This window comes from Coenobita brevimanus, chromosome 64, assembly GCF_032717465.1.
Source record: "Coenobita brevimanus isolate Jiangsu-jjx chromosome 64, ASM3271746v2, whole genome shotgun sequence".
Lineage (NCBI taxonomy): Eukaryota > Metazoa > Arthropoda > Malacostraca > Decapoda > Coenobitidae > Coenobita > Coenobita brevimanus.
Window position 1 is genome coordinate 19,964,051 of NC_137017.1, and position 21,231 is coordinate 19,985,281.

The following is a 21,231-nucleotide window of genomic DNA, read 5'->3' on the forward strand; positions in this document are numbered from 1 at the left end:
TGCTGTGTTGGAGGATAACTTGTGTTACCTGTACTTACTAAATACCAGTAACGCTTCTATAAAACTTAAAAGTGGTATAAAGATTGGAGACTTCCTGGTTAACCCATTGGCCGTAAGGGAATGCCAGGAGGTACCACTCTTCATACCTACTAAACATGATGATGATGATGGTGAAACAATCGGTGTGTATGCCATTAATTCTAAGGGATCTGCTCTAACATTTTCACCTGACCTACTCTCAAGCCTGACTTGTGATGATTATCCACAACATAAAGATCAAATAGTCAATCTATTGCAATCATATCGAGACGTAGTAGCCTTACCCGGAGAACCTATGGGTAGGACAGACTTAGTGAAGTACAACATAGAACTGGTCCAGGGTACGCAACTGATTTACATACCAGCCTACCGATTGCCTCACAGCTTGAGGAACAAGACTGACAAGATGGTACAACAAATGTTAGATCAGGATATCATTGAACCCTCTGTCAGTCCGTGGAATAGCCCACTTTTCTTAGCTCCAAAGAAAGATGGCCAATTTAGACCAGTAGTGGACTATCGTCGAGTAAATTCAGTTACTGTACCCGATCGTTTTCCATTGCCAGTCCTGACTGATTTACTGGAGTCACTAGGTGAGAACAACGTAGTCTTTATATCACTTGATCTACGCAGTGGCTACTGGCAGGTAGAAATGGAAGAATCATCTTGCCCTATAACAGCTTTTAGTACCCCTTCTGGACATTTTCAGTTCAAGAGACTTCCCTTTGGATTAAGGAATGCCCCTTCAGTATTCATGCGACTCATCCATTCAGTTTTTTGTGGCATGATGGGCCATTCTCTCTTCGCCTATCTAGATGATATTATTGTTGTGAGCAAATCCATTCCTGAACATTTTGTTAAACTTCAGCAAGTATTTCAGCACCTTCAACTGGCTGGTCTGAAGATTAACCTCAGTAAATGTAACTTCCTAAGAAAGAAAATTAAATTTCTAGGGCATATAGTTGATGCACAAGGGATTCATACTAATGCCAATAAAACTAAGGCGATAATCAACTTCCCAGAACCTACCAGTACAGATGTTGTAGAGTTTCCTGGGATTAATTGGTTACTACAGGCGATTCATTAAAAGTTACTCCCAGATCGCCGCTCCTCTGACTCACATACTAAAGAAAAATGTGCCTTTCGTTTGGACAAACGATCAGTCACAAGCCTTCCAAGCACTGAAAACAGCTCTTGTAAATGCCCCAGTTTTAGCATTCCCTGATTATACACAACCATTTCTTTTGTGCACAGATGCCTCAGGTGCAGGCCTTGGTGCAGTTTTAATGCAATTGGATCAAAGATCAAGAAAGCGGGTAATAGTGTATGTTAGTCGCTCCCTCAACCCTGCCGAACATAATTATAGTGTTACAGATCTTGAAGCTCTGGCAGTGGTCTGGTCCTTGAAACACTTCAGAGAAGTCTGCTGACTCCATCAACGGTACTGGTTACATATACGTATATATATAGGTTTTAGGTGTACATAGTATGGGTGCATTAGGTAAATACATAAAGATTTGGAATGACATAGACGTAGAGGTGGTGCAGGCCAAAAACATTCGTGTGTGTAAAAGTAGACTAGATAAATGTGGATATGGAGACAGGATAACACGAGCATTGCTCAATTCCTGTATACTAAAAATAGGTAAATACACACACACACACACACACACACACACACACACAGTACCCTCGCATCCAAGACGGGTTTGTCCAAGACGTTTCGTGTCCAAGACGGAGACCATAAATGAGGCCCTTAGAACCATAAGGTACTTTCCTTCCGAAATAAAAAACAGGGAAAAATCCGTTTAAAGTTTTCATACTTTCAAAATGTCATAACTCTGAGACTGTTGGAGATATTTCAATCATTTTTTTTTTTTTTAGTTAGGTAAAGGCATCTACTTTAACCTAGAAACACTTTCATCTTGAAAACTGTGTGGCATTTTGAAGCAAAAAACTTTGAACGTGTTAAACTCTAACTGCGCGATACCACACTGCCACATATGTTCAACAAAATAGTAATATTTTGGTCTCCCCAACAAAGATATTCAGTCTATCGTATGTCTGTTGGTAAGTATAAGCTTGTACTAAATCCCATAAATGATTTCACAGAAAAAATAATCCTTTCCAAGCCAATGGAATCACAACAGTCGTTAATAATCGATGTGTTGAGTGTTGACTCCACAATCTTCCTATGTCTTGCACCACAAAAACATTCTTCTTTAGTCACTGATTTCTTCCATAAATGGGTTTGCTTTGCCCTTTTCCGGCCACGAAGAGCTTCACTTCCCCCACTTCACTGTCACTACATGAATCACCCATATTAACAGTAAATTCACCCAAAATAAGCAAGAAAATGCCAAGCAACAACAAGCTGTAGGGGATTCCCAGACGACATGCATCGCGTCTTCTCATTGAACCACTGAAACACGTGGGGTGGGGTGGCAGAATGTACCTCATGGACCTAAACTCAGGCTCTCAGACGACCACTCACCCGCATGGCTTCACACCTCACTGTAAAGAATGGGAATTTCGACCACTTTGACAAGACAACAATATACACCCAATGTGCTCTGTAGACAGAGCGGAAGTTGGTGAATGTAATGCTATAAAAAAAAACATTTTCCCCAAATATGGCAGAAAGTACCTTATGGTTCTAAGGGCCTCAAATAATAATACAATATATTGCTGTAATACAGTTGCATACGTCCAATACAGAACCAGCAGTTCATAATGGCCCAGCTCTGAGGAGAATACAGCTATGACAGTCTCACTCAGTCCAACATGGTTCCCACGCCTGGAGAGTGATGTGGTTGCAATGTTGTCCAATGAAATATTGGCAACTGGTCATGTGATGAGCTGGCAGGGCTTGCTTTTGTCTCCCCCACCAGACCATTGTGGACACACCGCGTGTTGCACTCAGCGTTTGCTGCTAGGTTATTGCCTCTCCTTACTTAACCATGCCTAGGAAACCATCCGCTAAACCCTTGAAGCACCGTCATCAACCCCAGGCTACTCAGCTGGAGATAAGAAGCTCAGAAACACACATTCTCAAGGTGAGGAAATTTGTTTTGGTGCCAAAATAGGTCTACGTTGATGTTTTTAGGGGCGCTTTTCGAAGATGTTGTGACAATATTTATTTTTTCCAGAAGGTCTTGTGTTGGTCCAAGATGGGACCCTCAGGCGACAATATTACCATCTTGGACACGAGGGCAGTGTACACACACACACACACACACACACACACACACACACACACACACACACACAGTAAAACCTCACTATAACAGACTAGTTGGGCCAGTTCGAAAAAAGCGAAAGTTCGATAAAAGTGACATCTGGACATCCTCCTCCATTTGTTTATTTGAAGAGATGCACTTGTCGTTCACGTATTCTCTCTCTCTCTCTCTCTCTCTCTCTTTCAGAGGTAGGGACTTCCATTTTACTTCACATGTTTTTGTTTTTGTCATCACCTTCATCTTCACTTTCAGTTTACTTTGACATTCAGACTCACTTCCATGCTCACTTTCACATTCACCTTCACTTTTACACTCACTTTCACTATCACTTTCATTTTGAATTTCAGTTTCACCTTCACTTGCAACTTTACTTTCTCACTTTCACATTTACCTGTACTATTACTTTCACTCACCTTCACTTTTGCCCTCCCTTCTTTTACTTTAACATTCACCTTCACCTTCACTTTCACCATCATTTTCACTTTCTGCATCACCATCACTTTTGTCTTCACTTTCACCTTCACCTTCTCTTTAACCTTCACTTTCAATTCACTTTCACCACCTCCAGAGAGAGAGGGGGAGGGAGAGAGGGAATATAGGAGAGAGAAAGGAAGGACCGAAGTTACGCCTGTCTCCCTCGTTTGTCTATGCGAAGGTGACTCCACATGTCATTCTTGTATCTCTCTCTCTCTCTCTCTCTCTCTCTCTCTCTCTCTCTCTCTCTCACCTGTTGACCTTACAGGGTCTTATTCATGCCTGTGTGGAGTACAGCCCACATGTGTGTGTGTGTCTTTGTTTGGAGGAGGAGGCCTTATACAACTCTTCTAAAGAGGATGGAATCAAGGACTTTTTTGTTTCGTCAACCTGCCTCTCAGAGACTCCCTTGAACCTCTCTCTCCCCTCACCATAGTGTTGCATGGTTATTTTTGGTATTGCTACTTGAATAGGCATCACTTTTATGAACTGCCAGCGTTTACCCCTCGTGCATTATGGCAGGCACCCGTTTGTCAGTACACTCTCAAAGCCTGGAAACACTTGCCCCTGAACATGTGATCACCACGAGGGAACGAGGCTTAGGGGTCCATTCAATGTTCAGACTCGAATACTACAGCAGTTCTAACCCGGCATTGTCATCCCGTCAATCACATGTTTCGAGCAGGTGTGGCCGCATCCTTACCTCCTTTCTGTTCAACACACTAATGCAAAAGTTAACCGATGCTCTCCGCTATTCGTGGATGCAACAAGTCAGCTCTAGAACAGTCCTCCTCAGTTTGTATTTCCCTCTACCTATGACCTCCAATTTTTTAAATGCAATGTGTCCTTATATCTCAAAATTGAATATTGATTTGGGTTTTCTTTTCTGTTTTTCTTGGAAAGGGCAACTTCGCATTCTTATAACTGTTGGTTCTTTCAGCATTAAGAAAGAAAAAAAAAATCTAACCACACTCTTCAACTCTGGTGTCCACAGACTTCCATATGTATTCATGAATTGCATCAGTCCTTATTATTTCCACTTTTGGGACTCCACACACATTCCTCAGCAGCCCCATTTCTACTGCTGTTACTCTTTGACTTCATTTTTGTGCCACACCATAGTCTTGCAGCTATTTGTTAGTGTAGGCACAAAAACTTTTTGCCTAAACTGGATATTTTCTTTCCCCAGGTTCTTGCAGATAACTGTGGTGCAGCAGACCAGGAAACATTATCAAACCTTCTAGCCGCTCACACTGATGGAAAGAAAAATGCAGGTTTCAACTGTGAGGATGGGAACTGTGTCATTGATGCTAAGGAAAAAGAAATATTTGATCTGTACCTCACCAAGTTTTGGGCTCTCAAATATGCAACTTCAGCAGCCTGTCAGATCCTAAGGGTGGATCAGATCATCATGGCCAAGAAAGCAGGGGGTCCCAAGCCTAGGGAAATGGGTGCTCAGGATCCTGATGATGATTAATGACATCAGATTCCCTGAAGGTGCCTCTTCTCTCACATCCATATACTGGGTGTTCATGCTGTTTGCTGTTTAAGAAAGTCAATTACCTTTTTATAATTCATTAGTGGAAGCTTACAGTATGTTTTCTTCATTGACCACTCGATCATGATGTATGAACAGCTTTGAGCTAGAGAACAAAGTTGATGCTGTGTATTTAATTTTTTTTATATGCAGTAAAAAGCTGAGAACACACAAATTATGTTATTTATTTTTCCTTGCAAGGATGAACACTTGATATGTGCCAAAGTTAAGTTATAGCCATTGTGACAGCATTGCATTGAATTCCTGCTTTACTGTAGGTGGTAGGTGGTGGCAACCATCATCCACTCACTTGATGTAGTGCTTCCATCTTCCTCCTTCACCCACATCTTCCTGTTTCTGTCAGCCATCTTCTCATCCTGCTTCTCCCTTTCCTTCCTGTCACTTTTTATTACTCTTTTTTCCACTGCACATGACTTTACACTGAGTGACAGATCTGATGGTTTCCAGTAACCCAAGAAACCATTTAGAACACTGGTGATAGCTATATAATTAGATCATGGGATAAAGTGACCATTTTATGATGTCCATTAACTGGGTTGAGGGATGCAAATGTGGCATTCACCCGGGAACCAAACCTCCACATGTACCCCAGTGCCTCACTGTCGCAAGGCACTGTCAACCACAAAGAAATATCGGTTCATTGCATGGGACGGCCCTGCAGGAGAAGTTGCGTGCATGTGGTTGATGAGTCCACTCGGTCAGACAGATGGGTTGATCAATAACGGCAGCTGCTTTGCTGTACGTTACAATTTTGTCATATGAAGTTGGCCATTGAAAACAGGATTTACTCTCATATGTACACTCGCGATCCAAGGAAAGTATTCAGGCCTTGTTGATGCTGTGGCCAGGAAACCAAGAATGGTCTGGTGTTTGGACACAACTGTAAAATCCCTCCCCTCCTCCTCCTGCTCCCATCCTTTCCCAACTACAACCACCTTCCTTGATCTCTTGATGGAGAGGTAGCTCACTCCTTTGCTTCATGGTATGAAGTACACACACACACAATAATAATCGCAAAATCAGCAACAAAAAGAAGACCAGCCTATTTGTTATCATGTTAATAAGTGCATGAGTGGTGGTCCCGTTGGACAGTAGTAAAAAAAAAAAAAAAAACGCGGTTTCGCTCACAAAAAGAACAAGATATAGTGAAAATAGAAAGTCTCCATGTGGTTGAATCATGGCGGAAAGGGACGGTGCAATGTTACAAGTGGCGAGAAAGAGTTCGAGGGCTTCTGTGAAGAGGATGTGGGAAATGGAAGTATTAAGTTGAACCAAACAAGAATAGCAGGTGTAGAGAAAACAGCGGAAAGGAATGTCCAGGAGATAAAAAAGGTATGGGCAGTAATTAAAGAGTTACAGGAACGGACCATAGAGCAGGAAAACGAGATCAAAAGTTTAAGGAATAAACGGAAAAAATTCGTACACGCAGTGACGAACAAGAAAGAGAAGTTACCGAATTAAAAGTTAGCAATGAATCAGCCTCTAATGAAATAAATCAGCTTAAGAGAGAGAATAAGAGCTTTGAAGAAGAAAAGGACAGGATGAAAAACAAACTAGATGAGTATGAATCCAAATCAAGAATACAGGACAAGCACATTAAAAAAATGAAGGAGCAACATAAGGGGTGGAAGAAAATTCAGGAAGAAGGAAATGTAAATTTGAAAGAGATAATAGAACAACAAAGCAAAGAAAAAGTGGAGAGGGAAGTGGTTAGGGTACTGAGAAGTAGAGAATCTTTAGTGAGAGATGTAGCAGATAAGAAAAAATGTGTAATAATTTCAGGAGTTAAAGAAAAATGTATGACAATAAGATCACAAAGAGAAAGAGAAGAACTGAGGTAGGTTAAAGAAATAATATCACTAGTCATGGAGGAAAACAACGAAGCTCAAGAAGAGATTCAAGAGATGTTTTGGTTAGGAAAGTACGAGGAAGGAGGGGCAAGGCCATTGAAGGTAAAGTTTAAGTCCCAAGCAACAGTAAATGAAATTATCAGTAGAACATGGAAATTATCTGACAAGGAAGAGTTCAAAAATGTTTGGATAAGGAGAGATGCAAATGAGGAAGAAAGAACTAAGATAAAGGAGTTAGTACAGGAAGCAAAGATAAAAAACGAACAGAGAACGGAGGAAGAGAATCTATCTATCTATCTATTGCCAGACGCCTCAATCCCGTTCTGGGTGGCCACAAACAAATCGCCTCCACGTCGTCCTGTCCCCCGCCATTTCACTGCCCTGCTCCCAGCTCATGCCCCCCCTCTCTCATATACCTCTCCACCTCATCCCTCCATCTCATCCTCGGCCTCCCCCTCCCTCTTCCCCCCTCCACCTCACTCACATACACTCTCCTCGTCAGTCTTTCACCCTCCATCCTCTCCACATGGCCAAACCACCTCAGTGTATTCCTCCTAACGCTTCCTATCACATCCACATCCACACCACAACGCTCCTTTATATCGTCATTCGTCAGCCTGTCTCTCCATGTGACTCCACAGGCTCCTCTTAAATAACTCATTTCCACTGCTCTCACTCTTGACTTGTGTCCTTCCAGCAACGTCCAAGCTTCACTTCCATATGTTAGAGTTGGTATCACAATACTGTCATGTAGTAACTTTTTCACTTCCATGCTCTCTTCCCTGCTTCTTATCACTGCTTTCAAGCAACCAGCAACCTTTCTTCCCTGCTGTACTCTTTCAAGCACTTCACCCTCCAAACCTCCATCCTTACTCATCACACTACCCAAGTACTTAAACGTACTCACATTTTCCAATTCCTCACCATTCAACCTTGCTGTACATTCACTGACTTCACCTCTCTCAAAGACCATCACTTTACTCTTCCCTACATTTACCTTTAGATTCCATTTCTTACACACTCTCCCAAACTCATCCACCAAGCCTTGCAGCTCTCCTTCGTCTTCGCTCAACAACAGTGGTTTATTGGAGAGTCATGAATCAGAAATTAAGGAAGTGGTACCGGCGGAAAGAAGGAGGAAAGAGGATATAAAAAACATCAAAAAGAATTGGAAGGTGGCATATACTAATGTTGATGGTTTAATATTGGCAAGGCTAGAAATAAACGATTTTTTGAGGGTACATGAACCTGATGTTATGTACTTTGTAGAGACCAAATTAAGAGAAGATACTGATGTTCATATGGAAGATGGTAAATACAAACTGTGGAGAAGAGACAGAAGAAAAAAAACGGGAGGAGGAGTGATGATAGCAGTGAAGAACAAGATAAATGTAGATACTGTGGAAGTGGGAGAAGGCAGGGCTGAAGTGATACATATGAAATTAGAAGCTGGAGAGAATAGTAAGAGACATATGGCAGTCGTGTATGTTCCCCCTAAGACAAGAGCATGGAGTGATGATGAGTACCAGGAAATGTTGTCAGACATAGCTAGCTGTTTACAGAAAATAACTGAGAAAAGCAACAATATAATTTTAGTTGGCAGGTGGGGGTGCTCACCATCCACTCACATGATGTAGTGCTGCTCTCAGGTGTCTGCCCTTTCCTCTCCATCCTTTTTTCCTTCCATTCTCTTCTGTCTTTCTTTCCTTCATTCCTTCCTTGTCCTTCTGCCTACGGGTGACTTTACACTCCCTCTTCTGTCTTTCCTTCATTCTTTCCTCTTCCTTCAGCCTGTGGGAGACTCTACACAGAGTAACAAGCCAAATGGTTTCCTGTACACCAGGAAAGCATTTACTATGCTGGGTGGTATCCATATAACCAGGTTTTGGCGCCTGGTGGTTTTAGTGGGTAATTACTGCGCTCCAATCAGATTGAGCTGCTGAAGGTTTATATCTAAGGGATGGTTGGGGTTGATTGGACATATAATACCACTCAGGGATGAGTGAGGCTGATCACTCCCATCTTAAATGTAGGCACCAACTGCCTAGCCCTGGGCTCCTACGCTCCTCATGGGGCAATGTAGGATTGGATGATGGATGGATGGATGGAACAATATAATTTTAATGGGAGACTTCAATTGTAAAGAGGTGAACTAGGAGGAATGGGACTCAGGAGGCGGCAAAGATTCATGGGGCACTACATTATTAAATATAACAATGAACAATGTGATGACCCAATGGGTCAAAGAAGAGACACGGTTCCGAGGTAAGGATACACCAGCAAGACTAGACTTACTGTTTACCAAAGAACCCGATGTAGTAGAATCCTTGAAGTATCTGTGTCCTATTGGAAAAAGAGATCATGCGGTCATTGAGTTCCAGATGATAATAGGGAACGTGGAGCCAAAAGACGAGCTTTATAAGCAGGGAAGATACAACTTTGGGAAAGCAAACTTTACAGGATTGAGAAAATTTTTCGAAAATGCGGATTGGAGGAAATTCAGAGAAACGAGAGATACAGAGGAAGTGGGATATTTTTCTAGGCTTCTATAATTTGGAAGTGGAAAAATTTGTGCCAAGAGTAAGGGGGAAAGAAAACACAAAAAAGGAGTGGTTTAATAGAAGGTGTATGATAGCAAAAAAAGAGAGAGATAAGGCATGGAACAATTGGAGAAAGAGAGGTAACAATAGAACAAAGGAAGAATATAAAAGAACTTGAAATGATTACACAAGAATATGTAGAGAGGAAGAAAGGAATTTTGAAAAAAGTATAATAGACTATGTAAGGATGAACCCAAACTGTTATATAGATTTGTTAATGGCAAACTAAAACAAAAGGAAGGAATCACCAAACTGAAAGTAGAAGGAGAGGTCTAAAAAGATGCGGCAATGCAAACAGAAATAATGAACAAACGTTTCCAGTCAGTTTTCGCTAATGAAAGTGAGTTTGTGGAAGGGGAGGGAGTGACTAGAAATGTAGTGATAAAAGATGTAACAAAGGAAGTACAGGAAGTCTATAAATTATTGGAAACTCAAGATGTAAGGAAAGCCCCAGGACCAGATGGAATTTCTAATTAGGTACTGAAGGAATGCAGAAAACAACTGGCGGATAAGATTCATAGTTTAATTGTGTGTTCTCTGGAAGAGGGTAAAGTGCCTCAAGAATGGAAGAGGGCAAATGTGGTACCAATTTATAAGGGAGGAAACAGGTAAGAACCCCTGAATTATACACTAGTGTCCCTAACCAGAATGGTTACAAAATTGTGCGAAAGAATTATGAAAGACAGATGGATAAAATATCTGGAAGAGATGAATATTTTGGCTGATAGTTTCGATTTAGAAGTGGAAGGTCATGTGTGTCCAACTTGTTGAGTTTTTGCTCGAGCGATTGACGTGCTACAGGAGAGGAATGGTTGGGTGGATTGTGTGATTTTAGATTTGGAGAAAGCCTTCGACAAAGTACCCCATGAGAGACTAATGTGGGAACTAGAGCACATAGGAGGACTGAAGGGGAACCTCCTGGAATGGATGAGAGACTTTTTGAGAGACAGACAAATAAGGACAGTAATAAAGGATAGAATGTCTGGATGGAGGGAAGTAACAAGTGGAGTCCCACAGGGCTCGGTGTTGGTGCCAGTAATGTTCCTGATTTATGTAAATGATATGGTAGATGGAGTGAACAGTTATGCAAGTCTGTTTGCTGATGATGCAAAGATCATGAGGAAGGTAGAGGTTGAGGAAAATTGTAAAATGCTGCAGGAGGATCTGGATAGGATACACGATTGGAGCTGCATGTGGGAAATGAAATTTAATGCAAAGAAATGTAAAATATTGGAATTGGGTAAAAGTACGAAGAGTCCATCATTGAATTATTTGATGGGTAATGAACAAATCACAAAAGTGAGAGAAGTGAAAGATTTGGGAGTGGTGGTCCAGGATAGTTTGTCACCAGAAAAACACATTAACAAGGCAATTAGAGAGACGTATAAACTCCTGACTAATATAAGAGTAGCTTTTCATTACATGGATGAGAAGATGGTGAAAAAATTGATAGTGGCTATGATTCGCCCCAGGTTAGAATATGCAGCAGTAATGTGGTCCCCACACAAAAAGAATGATATAAACAAGATTGAGAGAATACAAAGAACAGCAACCAAAATGGTCCCCAGTCTGGCAGATCTGTCGTATAGAGAGAGGTTGGAAAAGCTGGATTTGCCTTCCTTAGAAGAAAGGAGAATGAGAGGAGACATGATTGCAGTGTTCAGGACCATGGTGGGAGTGATACAATTGGCAAAGAAGATCTGTTTGTATGGGATAAGAGAGTAACAAGAGGACATGGAATGAAACTCAAGAAACCAAGCTGCTTGAAGGATATCAAGAAATACAGTTTTCCTTATAGATGTATAGACCTGTGGAATAGTCTGGACAAAGGGATCGTCCAGTCTAAAAACCTGAACGAGTTTAAAGCTAAATTTGACTTATTGAGAAACAGACGGGACCCCATGAGCGTAGCTCATTTCCTGTATATCACAATTAGGTAAATACAATTGGGTAAATACACACACACACACACACACACACACACACACACACACACACACACACACACACACCTGATGTTATGTGCTTTCTAGAGACCAAATTACGAAAAGATATTGATGTTCATTTGGGAGATGGTAAATGCAAACTGTGGAGAAAAGACAGAAAAGAAAAAATGGGAGGAGGAATGATTATAGCAGTGAAGAACAACATAAATGTAGATACCGTGGAAATGGGAGAAGGCAGGGCTGAAGTAATATATATATGAAATTAGAAGCTGGAGAGAATGTTAAGAGAGATATGGTGGTAGTGTAAGTTCCCCCTAAGACGAGAGCATGGAATGATGACGAACATCAAGAGACGTAGTAGTAGTTCCCTAGGCAGTCTGGCCAAACAGCCCCGAGTCCCTTAGGAAGGCTATGGCCAAGACCGGGCTTTCCCACAGAGCTGTCAAAGAGTGTATGTTGTGCTGTGTGCAATGCAGTCTTCCATAATGTGCTTAATAGTATGGGGTGCTGTGTTGCATCCTGGACAGGCATCAGCGACGGAGTCATCCAGCCTCTTCTGGTAGCTTAAGAGGGCTGGATGGTGCCCACAGCTCAGCCTGGCCAGGTGGACCCTGTCCTCACGAGGAAGATAGGATTCAGAAGGGTGGATGTCAGGAGGCCGTGCATGCAACTGTGTGTTGTCTTTAAGTGACTGAAAGGAGCGGCGAGTGATCTGAGTGTGGATATGCTTCTGGAAGTTGGTCTGAGGTGGGTGAGGGGGGAGAGATGACAGTATTTGTGTATGGTATCGTGTGCTGGGTGTTGTTTTAATGTTCTTTGGTGTGGGTGGATGTGCTGCCATGTACTGTAATGGATGTTGTGGGTTTGTGGAGGCTGCAGCAAGAAACTGGGTGCCTCTCATGTCTAGGTGATCCTTGACTTTGAGGACTTTGGTTTCTTGATGTAGGTGGTCTGTGGGTGTAGTAGTTGTGCAGCCTGTGATTATTTTTAGGGCCTTGTTCTGTATGGTCTGTAGAGTGTTGTAGTGTGTTTTGGTGAGGTTAGAAGCTCAGGCAGGGCTTGCATAATTCATCACTGAACATATGTATTGTTTGTATACTGTGGTGGTGGTTTCTTTGTTGTGTCCGAATGTTGTATGGGCAAGTGACCTCAAAGCATTGAGTCTTGGTGTTATTTTATTTTTAATGTTTGTGATGTGTTGTTTAAATGACATTGATGTATTGTATGTTACATCAAGGATTTTGTCAGATATGGCTAGTTATTTACAAAAAATAATTGAGAAAAGCAATAATATAATTTTAGTGGGTGACTTTAACTGTAAAGAGGTGAACAGGGAGGAATGGTACTCAGGAGGCGGCGAGGATTCGTGGGGCACTATGTTATTAAATATCCATCTATCTATTGCCAGACGCCTCAATCCCGTTTGGGGTGGCCACAAACAAATCGCCTCCAAGTCGCCCTGTCCCCCGCCATTTCACTGCCCTGCTCCCAACTCACACCCCCCTCTCTCATATACCTCTCCACCCCATCCCTCCATCTCATCCTCGGCCTCCCCCTCCCTCTTACCCCCTCCACCTCACTCACATACACTCTCCTCGTCAGTCTTTCATGGCCAAACCACCTCAGTGTGTTCCTCATAACGCTTCCTATCACATCCACATCCACACCACAACGCTCCTTTATATCCTCATACGTCAGCCTGTCTCTCCATGTGACTCCACAGGCTCCTCTTAAATAACTCATTTCCACTGTTCTCACTCTTGACTTGTGTCCTTCCAACGACGTCCAAGCATCACTTCCGTACGTTAGAGTTGATATCACAATACTGTCATGTAGTAACTTTTTCACTTCCATGCTCACTTCCCTGTTTCTTATCACTGCTTTCAAAGAACCAGGAACCTTTCTTCCCTGCTGTACCCTTTCAAGCACTTCACCCTCCAAACCTCCATCCTTACTCATCACACTACCCAAGTACTTACAAGTACTCACATTTTCCAATTCCTCACCATTCAACCTCGCTGTACATTCACTGACTTCACCTCTCTCAAAGACCATCACTTTACTCTTCCCTACATTCACCTTTAGAATCCATTTCTTACACACTCTCCCAAACTCATCCACCAAACCTTGCAGCTCTCCTTCGTCTTCACTCAACAACACAGTATCATCTGCAAACAACAGTACAGGGAGTTTCCAAACACTATCCTCTCTCACCAGGGCCACTCCAACATCCGCTACCCTACCTTGTACCTCTTTTATTACCCCATCCATGTACTGATTGAACAACCATGGAGACATGACACATCCCTGTTTCAACCCAACTTTCAAAGAGAAAAATTCACTTAGTTCACCATCCACACGCACTGCAGCCTTCGCACCATCGTACATACTCTTCACAGCATTCAGCAACTTCCCATCTACTCCATATATTCTTAACACTTTCCACAATCCTTGTCTATCCACCCTGTCATATGCTTTCTCCAAATCCATGAAAGCCGCATACAACTTCTTTCCCTTCTCTAGAAACTTTTCCACTAAAGATCTAAGAATGAATATCTGATCTACACAACCTCTTCCCTTCCTAAAGCCTCCCTGTTCTTCTGCAACTAATTTCTCTGTTCTTTCTCTAACTCTGTCAATAAGTATCCTACCATACACTTTTCCTATTATACTAAGAAGACAAATGCCCCTATGATTACCACACTCTTCTTTTTCCCCTTTTCCTTTGTACAAGGGAATAATTATACCTGACTTCCAATCCTCCGGGACTCTACCTTCCTCCCAGGCCTATCTGCACATCTTCCACATCCATTCTACTACTATGTCTCCCCCATGCTTCAGCATTTCACCACACACAATGGTTCAAAGAAGAGACACGGTTCTGAGGTGAGGACACACCAGCAAGGTTAGATTTACTGTTTACCAAAGAACCCGATGTAATAGAATCATTGAAATATTTCTGTCCTATAGGAAAAAGTGATCATGTGGTCATTGAGTTCCAGATGATAATAGGGAACGTCGAACCAAGAGACGAGCTTCATAGACAGGGAGGATACAACTTTGGGAAAGCATATTTTACAGGATTGAGAAAATTTTTTGAAAATGCGGATTGGAGTTTCAGAGAAACAAGAGAGATACAGAGGAAATGGGATATCTTTCTAGACCTCTATAATCTCAGAGTGGAAAAATTTGTACCAAGAGTAAGAGGGAAAGAAAACAGGAAAAAGGAGTGGTTTAATAGAAGGTGTATGATAGCAAAAAAAGAGAGCGATAAGGCGTGGAAGACCTGGAGAGAGGTAACAACAGAACAAAGGAAGAATATAAAAGACTTAGAAATGAATACACACGAATACGTAGAGAAGAAGAAAGGAATTTTGAAAAAGGTATAATACACAAATGCAAGGATGAATACAAACTGTTTTATAGATTTGTCAATGGCAAACTGAAACAGAAGGAAGGAATCACCAAACTGAAAGTAAAAGGAGAGGTCTATAAAGATGTAGCAATGAAAGCTGAAATAATGAACAAATGTTTCCACTCAGTTTTCACTAATGAAAAAGAGTTTGTGGAAGGGGAGGGAGTGATTAGAAATGTACCCGTGATAAAAGATATAAAAGTGGAGGTACAGGAAATGTATAAATTACTGGAAACTCAAGATGTAAGGAAAGCCCCAGGACCTGATGGAATTTCTAATTAGGTACTGAAGGAATGCAGAAAACAACTGGCGGATAAAATTCACAGTTTAATCGTGTGTTCTCTGGAAGAGGGGAAAGTGCCACAAGAATGGAAGAGGGCAAATGTGGTACCAATTTATAAGGGAGGAAACAGGGAAGAACCCCTGACTTATAGACCAGTGTCTCTAACCACCATGGTCGCAAAATTGTGCGAAAGAATCCTGAAAGACAGATGGATAAAATATCTAGAAGAGGTGAATATTTTGGCTGAAAGTCAGTTTGGATTCAGAAGTGGAAGGTCATGTGTTTCTAACTTGTTGAGCTTTTACTCAAGAGCGATTGACGTGGTACAGGAGAGAGATGGTTGGGTGGATTGTGTGTACTTAGACTTAAAGAAGGCCTTTGACAAGGTACCTCATAAGAGACTAATGTGGAAACTAGAATATATAGGACTGAAAGGGAAACTTCTGGAATGGATGAGAGGCTTTTTGAGAGACAGACAAATGAGGACAGTAATAGAGGATAGGATGTCTGGATGGAAAAAAGTAACAAGTGGAGTCCCTGAAGGCTCGGTGTTGGCGCCAGTAATGTTCCTGATTTGCGTAAACGCAAAGTCTGTTTGCTGATGATGTAAAGATCTTGAGGAAGATAGAGGTTGAGGAGGATTGTAAAATGCTGCAGGAGGATCTGGATACATGATTGAAGCCGGACGTGGGAAATGAAATTTAATGGAAAGAAATGTAAAATACTGGAAATGGGTAAAAGTACCAGGAGGTCATCACTGAATTATTTGTTGGGTAATAAATTAATCACAAAAATGAGAGAAGAGAAAGATTTGGGAGTGCTGGTCCAAGATAGTTTGTCACCAGAAAAGCACATTAACAAGATAGTTGGAGAGACTTATAAACTCTTGACTAACATAAGAGTAGCATTTCATTATATGGATGAGGAGATGATGAAAAAATTGATAGTGGCCATGATCCGCCCCAGGTTAGAATATGCAGCAGTAGTGTGGTCCCCACACAAAAAGAAAGATATAAACAAGACTGAGAGAATACAAAGAACAGCAGCCAAGATGGTCCCCAGTCTGGCAGATCTGTCATACAGAGAGAGGCTGGAAAAGCTGGATTTGCCTTCCTTAGAGGAAAGGAGAAAGAGGGGAGACATGATTGCAGTGTTCAGGACCATGGTGGGAGTAGATAATATTGACTAAGATTTGTTTTTATGGGATAAGAGAGCAACAAAAGGACACGGAATGAAATTGAAAAACTCAAGCTGTTTGAAGGATATCAAGAAATATAGCTTTCCATACAGAAGTACAGACTTATGGAATAGCCTGGACAAAGAGATCGTGAAGTCTAAAAACTTAAACGAGTTTAAAGCTAAATTTGACTTGCTGAGAAACAGCGACAGAAACCCACGAGCACAACACATTTCGTGTATATCACAATTAGGTATATTAGGTAAATACATAAGTATTTGGAACGAATTAGACGAAAAGGTGGTGCAGGAGAAAAACATTCATGTGTGTAAATGTAGACTAGATAAATGTGGATATGGAGACAGGACAACGCAAGCATTGCTCAATTCCTGTATATTACAAATAGGTAAATACAAATAGTTAAAATACACACACACACACACACACCGAGGCACCGAGAGAGAGCAGACGCATGTCGACATCTCTCTATACCTGGCCAACTTGGCCAGCGGCATTACCTAAATAAGTATCTTTATATGAGTCAAGCTCTATACAAGGTTAGACTAAATGGTGTTCTAATATAAAACAAGAAGTTTTAAGTAAGACTTGGTCAAACAGAAAAGTAAACAAGCAGCGCAAGAATGCGCACAATCAGCTGATCGTTGTTTAGTCTAGAATCTGCCGCAGGGAATGTAAGAACTATATGCGCTTTTAGTACTTCAAAATGACCACATACTTTAATAACGCAAAGTTGGAAAAGAAAAGGGATAAAGGTAGAAAGCAGGATGATGATTTCTACCAAGAACTGGTTGAAATGGAGACTCACAACAAACTGGTTGAACGAGTACCGTACTCAGGTTAGAGACGGCTTTCCAAAATGAGATTGATGAAATTAAGAAACATGCACTTGCAAAAGGAAGAAATAGAAAAATTAGGAAAGGAAGTCAACAAGAAAGACACAACCATAGATGAGCTAACAGTTGAAGTGGGTACACTTAGGAGGAAAATTAGTGAAATGGCAAGTACAGTAGTCAACCACGAGAGTATTATGGAAGAGTTAAAAAATGATAAGAGACAATTAGGCAAGTAAGCAGTCTGATAGATCAGAGCAGTGATATTGAGGAGAAGATAACACAGGTGAGTGAAGTTGTGCAAAGCTACAAAAATGATGTGGAAACCACTTATGCTGAAATGGTGAAAGTAAAGAAAGACTTGGAAACAAGGGTGGATGAAAAAAGCATTAAAAAGAAAGTGAAAAGAATAATCCAAAACAATCCTAAGTTAGTCAGAGATTCAGTAGATATTAACAAATCTATAGTAATCACTGGTATAGAAGGGGAAGAAGTAAAAAACAAGATCTCAAGAGACAAAAAGGAGATGGCAAATGTAATGGGCATATTGAAAGAAGTATCAGAGGAAATCTGTAGTAAAGACATAGAGGAACACAAAAGGTTAGGGAAATACAAGAAAAGCAAGTCAAGACCCCTAAAGGTAACCTTCCAGAGTGTAAACACCGTGGAGGAGATACTAAAAAATGCAAAGAATCTTATGGAAAAAGAGGAGTTCAAAAATGTATGGATAAAAAGATGCCTAAAACGAAAGGAACTGCAATTACTGAATTAGAAGAGGAAGGAAGCAAAAACAAAAAAATGAGGGAAGATCAGAGGAGGAGAAGAATACATTTTTTTTTTTTTACAAAGTAATAGGATTGCAGTTACGAAAGTGGTACATAAACAGGAGGGAATAAAAAGGAGAAAGGTAGTAGAACCAAATCATGACAAGTATATAAACAAGATGATTGAGTTGATGTACTCAAATGTGGATGGAATAGTATCTAAATTATTAGAGATGAATGATTATGTCAGAGAAAATGAACCACATATAATATGCCTAACTGAAACAAAATTAACACCAAGGATATCGAATGACATCCTAAACTTAGAGGAATATAATATATGGAGAAGAGATAGGAACTTAAAAAAAGGAGGAGGAATTATGATATTAACTAAGAAAAATCTAAAGGTCAAAAAAATAGAATTAGATATACCCTCACAAGTAGAACTGATTGCAGTAGAGATAAATACATCTGAAGGGAAAGTATCTATCTATCTATTGCCAGACGCCTCAATCCCGTTTGGGGTGGCCACAAACAAATCGCCTCCAAGTCGCCCTGTCCCCCGCCATTTCACTGCCCCACTCCCAACTCACACACCCCTCTCTCAAATACCTCTCCACCCCATCCCTCCATCTCATCCTCGGCCTCCCCCTCCCTCTTCCCCCCTCCACCTCACTCACATACACTCTCTTCGTCAGTCTTTCACCCTCCATCCTCTCCACATGGCCAAACCACCTCAGTGTGTTCCTCATAACGCTTCCTATCACATCCACATCAACACCACAACGCTCCTTTATATCCTCATTCGTCAGCCTGTCTCTCCACGTGACTCCACAGGCTCCACTTAAATAACTCATTTCCACTGCTCTCACTCATGACTTGTGTCCTTCCAGCAACGTCCAAGCTTCACTTCCGTACGTTAGAGTTGGTATCACAATACTGTCATGTAATAACTTTTTCACTTCCATGCTCACTTCCCTGTTTCTTATCACTGCTTTCAAAGAACCAGCAACCTTTCTTCTCTGCTGTACCCTTTCAAGCACTTCACCCTCCAAACCTCCATCCTTACTCATCACACTACCCAAGTACTTAAACGAACTCACATTTTCCAATTCCTCACCATCCAACCTCGCTGTACATTCACTAACTCCACCTCTCTCAAAGACCATCACTTTACTCTTCCCTACGTTCACCTTTTTATTCCGTTTCTTACACACTCTGTCAAACTCATCCACCAAGCTTTGCAGCTCCCCTTCGTCTTCACTCAACAACACAGTATCATCTGCAAACAGCAGTACAGGGAGTTTCCAAACACTATCCTCTCTCACCAGGGCCACTCCAACATCCACTACCCTACCTTGTACCTCTTTTATTACCCCATCCATGTACAGATTGAACAACCATGGAGACATGACACATCCCTGTTTCAAACCAACTTTCAAAGAGAAAAATTCACTTAGTTCACCATCGACACGCACTGCAGCCTTCGAACCATCGTACATACTCTTCACAGCATTCAACAACTTCCCATCTACTCCATATATTCTTAACACTTTCCACAATCCTTGTCTATCCGCCCTGTCATATGCTTTCTCCAAATCCATGAAAGCCGCATACAACTTCTTTCCCTTCTCTAGAAACTTTTCCACTAAAGATCTAAGAATGAATATCTGATCTACACAACCTCTTCCCTTCCTAAAGCCTCCCTGTTCTTCTCCAACTAATTTCTCTGTTCTTTCTCTAACTCTGTCTATAAGTATCCTACCATACACTTTTCCTATTATACTAAGAAGACAAATGCCCCTATGATTACCACACACTTCTTTTTCCCCTTTTCCTTTGTACAAGGGAATAATTATACCTGACTTCCAATCCTCCGGGACTCTACCATCCTCCCAGGCCAATCTGCACATCTTCCACATCCATTCTACTACTATCTCTCCCCCATGCTTCAGCATTTCACCACACACTCCATCAATTCCTGGTGCTTTCTCTGATTTAACTTTCTTCATTGCCTGCACAACTTCTATCCTACTGATTTCTTCCTGTCTTCTCACCTCCCTCCTTCTCCCAGCCATTCCCCAGCAACTTATACTTGCATTACTTCCATCCTCTACGTTCAACAATTCCTTAAAGTGTTCTCTCCATCTGCTCACTTTTTCTCCCTTCTCCACTAGTATATAATCTACCATTTTTATCTTTCACTCCCCTGCTAACTTCACTTCCACCCTGTCTTACTCTTTTCACCTCTCTCCAGAACATTTTCTTACAGTCCCTCCACTTTACACTCAAATTCCTTCCAAATTTCTCATCCACTTTCTTCTTACTCTCTCTTACTAATCTTTTCACTTGTCTCTTTCTTTCCACATATAACTCTCTCTTCCGCCTCTCAACTTCTTCCACGCCCCTATTTCTCATCCATTCATTGTATGCTTTCTTCTTTTGTGCCACAGCCTGTTTCACCTCTTCAGTCCACCACGCTGTTCCTTGCACCCCCCTCCGTCTTCTCTTCCTTCCACACACCACATCACATGCTGCACATATTTCTTCTGTAAATATCTTACACACACCTTCCATGTCTCCCATCTGCTCCAATTCATATTTGCCCAATCGTTCCTCCACTTCTCTCTTATACTCTGCCTTTTTCTCATCCTCTTGTAACCTTTCTACTCTCCTTGCAACTACTCCTTCCTCTTGTCTTTCCCTTCTTCTATTCCTCCATCTTACTTGCATTCTAATTCTGGCCACCACCAAGTAGTGGTCAGAAAGTCCACTCCCTCAACCTGTATACACTCTTGCATCCTTTACACCTCTTCGCATCCTTTCATCCACACACACATAATCAATCATTGCCTTCCTTTCATTCAGTTCACCACCCACCCTTCTCATCACTCACCATGTATACCTGTGGATCATTTTATTTGCCTGAAGAGGCTATTGGCTATCACCAACCCCCTCCCAGCACAAATGTCCACTAACGCACTGCCATTCTCATCTATCTCAGCAGGCACACCCCACTCACCAACTATCCATCC

General features: G+C 41.5%; 1 pseudogene; it reads left to right on the forward strand.

Moving 5' to 3' along the window:
• LOC145404702 (T-complex protein 1 subunit theta-like) overlaps positions 1 to 5,229 on the forward strand; it is a 205,137-nt pseudogene extending 199,908 nt beyond the window's left edge.
• Positions 5,230 to 21,231: the final 16,002 nt, after the last annotated feature.